Source organism: Salvelinus fontinalis, chromosome 36, assembly GCF_029448725.1.
Source record: "Salvelinus fontinalis isolate EN_2023a chromosome 36, ASM2944872v1, whole genome shotgun sequence".
Classification (NCBI taxonomy): domain Eukaryota; kingdom Metazoa; phylum Chordata; class Actinopteri; order Salmoniformes; family Salmonidae; genus Salvelinus; species Salvelinus fontinalis.
Window position 1 is genome coordinate 14559098 of NC_074700.1, and position 8459 is coordinate 14567556.

The following is an 8459-nucleotide window of genomic DNA, read 5'->3' on the forward strand; positions in this document are numbered from 1 at the left end:
GAAATGGCTAGCTAGTTAGCGGTGGTGCGCGCTAATAGCGTTTCAATCGGTTACGTCACTCGCTTTGAGACCTTGAAGTAGTGGTTCCCCTTGCTCTGCAAGGGCCGCGGCCTTTGTGGAGCGATGGGTAACGATGCTTCGTGGGCGACCGTTGTTGATGTGTGCAGAGGGTCCCTGGTTCGTGCCCGAGTCGGGGCGAGGGGACGCCATAAAGTTAAACTGTTACATATGCATAGATAATAACAGAGTAGTAGCAGCAGTGTAAAAGAGAGGGGGGAGGGCAATGCAAATAGTCTGGGTAGCCATTTGATTAGATGTTCAATAGACTTATGGCTTCGGGGTAGAATCTGTTTAGAATCCTCTTGGACCTAGATGTTGCGCTCCGGTACCGCTTGCCGTGCGGTAGCAGAGAGAACAGTCTATGACAAGGGTGGCTGGAGCCTTTGACAATTTTTAGGGCCTTCCTCTGACAAAGCCTGGTATGGAGGTCCTGGATGGCAGGAAGCTTGGCTTGATGTACTGGGCTGTTCGCACTACCCTCTGTAGTGCCTTGCGGTCAGAGGCAAGCAGTTGCCATACCAGGCAGTGATGCAACCAGTCAGGATGCTCTCAATAGTGCAGCTGTAGAACCTTTTGAGGATCTGAGGATCCATGCCAAATCTTTTCAGTTTCCTGAGGGGGGTAATAGGTTTTGTCATTCACGACTGTCTTGGTGTGCTTGGACCATGTTAGTTTGTTGGTAATGTGGACACCAATGAACTTGAAGCTCTCAACCTGCTCCACTACAGCCCCGCCGATGAGAAAGGCGCGTGCTCGGTCCTATTTTTCCTGTAGTTCACAATCATCTCCTTTAACTGGTCTGTCTGCCCAATATAAAGCATAAAAACTGGCGGAGGAATAAAAAGTTTAATTTGACAACCAGGATGTTGACAACTGTGCCATACAGATTGCAAAATCGTTGGGAAGAGATTTTTGATGCACCGATTCCATATGAGTTGATATATAAAACAACGCAAAGATTCAAGACTTTGTGCTTTTCAGCTAAAACTATTATATAGAATTCTTGCCACCAACAAAATGTTGAATATTTGTGGCATAAAATCATTGAAGCTCTGCAGATTTTGTTGTGAGGATACAGAATCAATAGACCATTTATTTTGGTATTGCCCTCAGGTAGCCTGTTTCTGGTCTCAGGTTCAGGAATGGCTGAAAATGCATTGCATTGATCTAAAATTGACCCTAGAAATAGTACTGTTAGGAGATCTGGAGAGACCGGGTCAGTCAATTACTAATATACTAATACTCTTAGTAAACATATTTATCTTCAACACGCAATCTGTAGATTCTATTTGATTAGATAGATTGAAATTGTACGTTATTAAACATCATAGCATAGTTGAAAGATATGTTTTCTTAGAAACACGAAGTGGGTGGCCAGCAGAGATAGATGGGATGGGCTGAGGGAAGCTGGAAACAAGTGGGAGTGGAGTTGCTGTGTGAGAGAGAGAATGATGGTCAAAAGATAAAGGGGGAAAAAAGTCAAAATAAAACATAATAAAAGTACATTTGAATGACACTAAGTGGCAGTGTTTTTACAACTAATTCCGGTTTGCCTGAGGCTGATGCCGTGCAGGTGTCTGTACACATGCATATACACACACTCTCATTCAAATAAACACATACAAGAACACACACATACATGTAATAGTGCCAGACATGCACACAAACATATACAGTAGGCATTGCTGTTATGATTTCAGTTGTCCTTGATGTCCTTTTTTTATTTTTTTATTTTTATTGTTGTTTGCTGTTTTCTTCTGTCTTTTCCTTTTTTCTCTTTAGTTCATTATCTTGGTTGTTGGTGCATTGGGGGGTTCTTGGGGGTGGGGAATTTAATTAATTGTATTTTTTTTCTTCCGGGAGGGGGACTGTGGGAGGGGTCTCGAATGGTTGAGGGTCAGCTATTGGGGAACTGTGGGGGGATCTTGGAGGGTTCGGGTTTCACAAGATTGTGATCATGAAAAAGGAAACTATGACATATTTTTTTATCACAATCATGCACACGCACCCTCACACATAAGGATGGCTCTGTTGCGGAAAGACTGATACATGTTTGATAGTGTCTTGATGCTGTATTGTTTGTCCTTCATGTTCTAATACTTTAATGTTACCCCTTCCTTGTGTTTTTTGTAATAAATAATAATAAAATAATAATAATAATAATAATAATAATCTCCTTTGTCTTGATCAGGGTCGGTAGTCATTTAGGCATGTTACATTAGTGTTCATAGGCACAGGCACTATGGTGGTCTGCTTAAAACATGTTGGTATTACAGACTCAGACAGGGAGAGGTTGAAAATGTCAGTGAAAACACTTGCCAGTTTGTCAGCGCATTCTCGCAGTACACATCCTGGTAATCCTTCTGGCCCTGCGGCCTTGTGAATGGTGGTATTTTAATCTTCCGTGTAACTCGTCGATTTTATTCACCAAAGATTGCACGTTTGCTCGCAGAATGAAGGGAAGTGGGGGTTTATTCGATCGCCCGCGAATTCCCAGAAGGCCCCCAGAAGGCCCGCCCTTCGGCCCCTTTTTCTCCGCCTCCACTTCACGCAAATCGCGGGGATCTGGGCCTGTTCCAGAGAAAGCAGAATATCCTTCGCATCGGGCTCGTCAGAGTCGTGAAAGGAAAAAAAGGATTCCATTTGTCCGTGGTGAGTAATCGCAGTCCTGATGTCTAGGAGTTATTTCCAGTCATAATAGACGATAGCGGCAACATTATGTACAAAATAAGTTTAGAAAAAGTTACAAACAAAAGAAAAATAGGTTGGGGACACGTAAAACGCATGCCTGTATTTTGTTTTCATGCTAGTGAGGGCCGTGAATCCACTCTCACATAGGTACGTGGTTGCAAAGGGCATCGGTGTCTTAACAGCGCGATTTGCCAAGGCCGGATACTCTGAGCGCAGCCCAATACAGAAATCTGGCAGTGGCTTCTGATTAAATTACATTTTCACAGAACCTCTTGTTGCAATTTCGATGAGGCTCTCTTGTTCAGATATCGGTAAGTGGACTGGAGGCAGGGCATGAAAGGGATAACGAATCCAGTTGTTTGTGTCATCCGTTTCGGGAAAGGTACCTGCGTAATTGAGCACCCAACTCACTCAGGTGCTTCGCTATATCACATTTGACATTGTCCGTAACCTTGAGGTCATTTGCACACAAAAAAAATCATACAGTGATGGAAAGACCTGCGTGTTGTCCTTGTTAATGCAGACAGAGAAGAGCTCCAACTTCTTAATCATAGCCTCAATTCTGTCCTGCACATTGAATATAGTTGCGGAGAGTCCCTGTAATCCTAGATTTAGATCTATTTCACTCAACACTAGATGGTTTAATTTTATTTTTGGAAATGAAACGAGGCTACTCAGGCAAGAAAAAAAACTCACCAAATGTATAGCCCTCTTGTAAAATTGAAATGGACTGTTTGGAAATGAAGATTTCTTTAATGTGAATCACATTTTTATTTGGCGTACCCCCGACAGCATTGCACGCACCCCTGGGTGTACGCATACCCCAGTTTGGGAATACCTTCTGTAGGCTATTCTCATTGGTTCTCCTTTACCAGTTAGTTCTCCTTAGACACAGATATAGGATCAGCTTACCGTGTCAAAATCCTAATGTTAACCATTAGCCTAGTGGGGAAAATACAAACCTTGTCCATAGACAATGACCTTGGATCAGTGTCTTGATATCTTTACCCTACACTGATAAATCTATCAACCTATTGCTTGTGGATGACTGGGGGGAGTAGTATTTTATAATGTAGGTCAGATATAGTGCTTTCTCTCTTTAGTGAGATACCATTAACAATAAAGCATCTAATAATGTTTTTACCAACCCTTGTAACATAAATGTATGCTGTTTTTTTATCCTAAGTGTATTTAATTAGCATTGTTACGTTGGTTAACTTATCTATTATCACATACTTATTTACGATTCAAGCCATCTGAACGTTTTTGACCTTTGAGTGGGGCGGCTGAAGGCACCCTGCTAATGGATATAAATGAAGAGGTAGGTTGTGACACTTGGGGGTGAACCTTAAATCTTTCCTCAATTCCGCACGTCCTCTCTCCTCACCCCCTTCCTTAAATGCAATGCAAGGGATCTATTGCTATTCTCATTCATGTTCAATTGTGTCAAAGGCTTTACAGAAGTCTAAAAATAAGATAACCGCATCTGAGTCAATTGCATCTGAATAATCTTGTCACGCCCTGACCAGAGTTTGCTTTGTACGTTTTATGTTTTGGTTGGTCAGGGTGTGATCTGTGTGGGCATTCTATGTTGTTTGTCTGGTTTGTCTATTTCTGTGTTTGGCCTGATATGGTTCTCAATCAGAGACAGGTGTTTTGCGTTGGGAACCATATTTAGGTAGCCTGTTTTGTATTGTGGGTTGTGGTTTATTGTCTATGTCTATATGTAAGTTGCCTGTGTATGCACTTGTTTAATATAAAGCTTCACGTTCGTTTGTTGTTTGCATAGTTTGTTTAAGTGTTCTTCGGTTCGTTAAATAAATAGAAGAATGTATTCTTATCACGCTGCGCCTTGGTCCTCCTCTCTTCATCCAAACGACGAACGTGACAAATCTAGAAGGTCCAAGACGAAACAAATGCTAGAGCTTTTTTGATGGCCTTTCATAAATCCGGTTTGAGTCTCATTTATAATGGTATCTATTCCTTTCATTAATATTTTGGCATAAACCAGAGCAATCAATTTGTAATCAATATTTAATAAAGTAATTGGTCTCCAATTGTCAATGAGAGAAGGGTCTTTAACGGGCTTCGGAATCAGTGAAATAAGGCCCTGTTTCATAGTGGAGACCATTTCACATTTTTTAATGCAATCTTGAAACACATTAAAATAGGGTATTCTAGTAACTCCCAAAACTGTCTATTGAATTCAACTGTCTATTGAATTCCCTTTTTTCATTGAATTCAGAGCCTCTCTAATTTCTTCAATTGACACAGGTGAATCACAAACTGAGTGGAAATCATCCTCAATTACAGGGACATAATTACAGGGACATAATTCTGAATGTGGCAAATGTCACAACCATCTTCCTGACATTGTGAGTTGTAAAGGTTTTCATAAAAGGAATTGACAAATGTTGATATTGTAATGGGATTTCTGCATAAAACATCATTCACGTTGAGTGCAGTTATCAATTTTCTTTTGTAGTTTCTCTTTTCAAGTGCAAAAAAGTAACTAGTGTTTCTTTCCCCCTCTTCAATCCATTTTGCTCGTGACCTTACAAAGGCATCCTTTTCCAGATCTATGTAAAGCTGTTCCAATTCTAGTTGTAAAGACTTAAATACAGACTCTTCTTCTTGAGAAAGATTATCTTTCCTTAGAATACTGTCAAGCTTGCTCATCATCTCTTTTTTTCTAAGGTTCTTTAAGTACATCAACTCTTTTTCTCTAAGTGCATCAAAAAGTGGTTCTTTAAGTGCATCAGCTCTTTGGCACGTTTAATGGCTACAACTCTGACTTCATATTTGAAAACTTCCCATCTACTTCCATGGCCCAAGTATTTTCTTGCAAAAATATATTTGGCTAACGATTTGATGTTTCGAATGAGAATAGGATCTTTAAGAACTGTGTTGTTTAATTTCCAATATCCTCGAGTACCTTTTTATTTTTTAGTAGCTTGTAAATTCAGGGAAATCAAGTGATGATCAGAAAAGGAAGCCAACTGATTGATGATCTACATCTATAACAAATTGTAACAAAACGGAGGAAATTAGAAATAAATCTACTCTAGATTTAGGTGACATAGTTTTGTTGGTCCAGGTATAACCCTTTGCATCCGGATTGAAATAACGCCAGGCATCCTCAACACAGAGATCCTTGCATAATGTAGTGATAATACTGCTATTTTGAGGGCTTTGACTCGTTCTAGGAGGAAAACGATCAACAGATTCATCAGGTGTTTCATTAAAATCTCCTGAAATAATTAGAAAAGCCTCTAAGTATTTCTTGCGTAAATCCTGTACTTTCCTGGTAAATTGAGTAAAAAGGGTCTTATTTGGAACATGTGAGTTATGTCCGTATACATTACAAATGATGAAAATAGTATTGTCAAGTTTTACAGTTACTATGACCCATCTCCCATCCTGTGAAGATGTGGATTCTTGAATGTCACCTTTAAACGTGTGATAAGTGTCAAAACACCAGCAGAATGGTTTGATCCATGAATGAAATAGGCCACGTCTCCCCATTGTGATTTCCAAAATTTCAAATCACTTTCACGCGAATGAGTTTCCTGAAGGAGAAAATCTGCGTTACTGCGTTTACAATATAAAAATAAGGCTTTCCTTTTTGTAAGATCTCTCAAACCCCTAGCATTCAGACTAACGATACTGAGTGAGTTGAAAACGAACTCCTGCATTATAAAAAGAAAGAACACAAATTAGATAACAACTCCGACAGAAAACTACGCTCAGCTGAGGTAGCGGTGGTTAACAGTATAACAAATCAAATTTTTTAATTTGGCAAGTGTTCATAAATTGTAGTTCGAACGGTACATTTACTAGTGGCAGTACATTAACTGTGCTCTAAGCAGTACTCACAGTTCCAGTTTGGTTAATGTCAGAGTTACCCAGTAATCATTCTTCCTTCGATAAACGCGTGTGGGCCATCGGATGAGGGAGAGATGCATTCTGAAAAGCACATGCATATATGACCGTTGATCAAAATGCTATTGTGGGGAAAATACATCTTTCAAAGCAACTACCGTTGTTCTAGTTACAGAGAGGAGAGCCACTGGTGAGAATACAATGTATTTCTCACCTCTTAATATTGAGCTCATGGCACCACTTTACAACCGGAGTTGGCTGTAGTTAGTATGGTTTTGACGCGCCTGCGGAACGGAATGCGCCATTTGCAGTTAACAGGCCCACATCAAGTAGCCTAGGCCTGGCGCGGGAAAGTTTTTGTAGGACATTAGGCTACATTTACTGATAGCCATGTAGGCTAATTTATTAATTTATCAATAATATCATATTTAGAGTTGCCGCAATCTAGCTACGGGTGTTTTCACACTTGGTCCCTTTCAGACAATTTTTTGTGTACTCAGTGTGGTTCGCTTAAATTTTTGTGAACACTCCAAAAGAACTCAGATTCCTCAAAAGAGTCCCCAAAGTAAACCGAACTGAGACCAACTCCAGCGATGGTCTGTTCTGTTCGCTTGAATTCTGCGGGCCGGTTCCCTTTTTTAGGACAACGTAAACGCAAAGCTCCCCAGGTTCGCTTGTCATTATTCCCACACCACACACTCGAATACTGCAATACCGTTTCCCCTGCCATAACCCCTCACATTGGAATCACAAGAGAGAAGATAATGATGTGCAGGTTTGTAGAAAAAAAGTGTACCGTTTTTGGATATTGATTAGCAATTGCCAAGGATTTACAGAAATTCCGAAATGTGTGGAGTTTTTTGTTCGGATTATTTGTTTGCAATATGTGACCTATAGTCTAAGAGCCTCATAAACTGTTAATTAAAATCAAATGTATTTATATAGCCCTTCTTAGATCAGCTGATATCTCAAATCTTTATTGATTGTGGGGTTTGAATAGTGTGAGAAGACAACAGAATGATGAGAATCACAACATAGGGAACAAAATCCATTCCAGCTCCTAAAAGGGCAGTAGCCTATATTGGGTGTACAATTTTCAATTACAGCATTATTTCTTATGCAGTTATTTTGTTACCAATGAAATGTACATGTTAATAGTATTTTTTGATTACAATTTATGTGTCATATTTTAACTAAATGTAATCTTATTAGCTTCCAAAATGTAAGTAGGTATATCTAGCTCTCCAATAACGCATTCTGACTGCAGGACAAGCCATTTACTTTGTAAAACCCAGAGTGAATGTTGAGAAAAGATCTTGGTTCCTTTCTAAACATAGCAATGTGAATGCAAAGAGGACTCTGTTCATAAAATAGGTGAAGTGGACTGGCAAAAGAGTGAGTCCTCATTCAAAGGCAAGGGCAGTGTGAATACAAAGAGAACTGAGTACTTTTGCAAAAATAAATACCTCAGAGTTCACTTTAAAGAGGACTGACATTGGTCATTTTAAAGAGGACTATTATGGAAAAACACCCTAAGTGTTTTGAGTTCCCACCGCCTCAGATAGTGAATAGTATAGCCTATAGCCCAAAATGCACAAAGATGTTGGCAAATTCTCTGAAAATCTGATAATTCTGGAACCTATTTTGACAGGTTGCTCATTAAAATATCACTCATGCATTTCCTTGAATGTTGGATTAAATATTTTACTTATTGAATCATAGGCTATCTCAGTTGTCTTACTTGACACTAGAATTGATTTTGTCTACAGCCCTGCCACGAATGTAAAGTAAGTGTCCATCATTTGGGAAAAATTCCATAGTTCCCG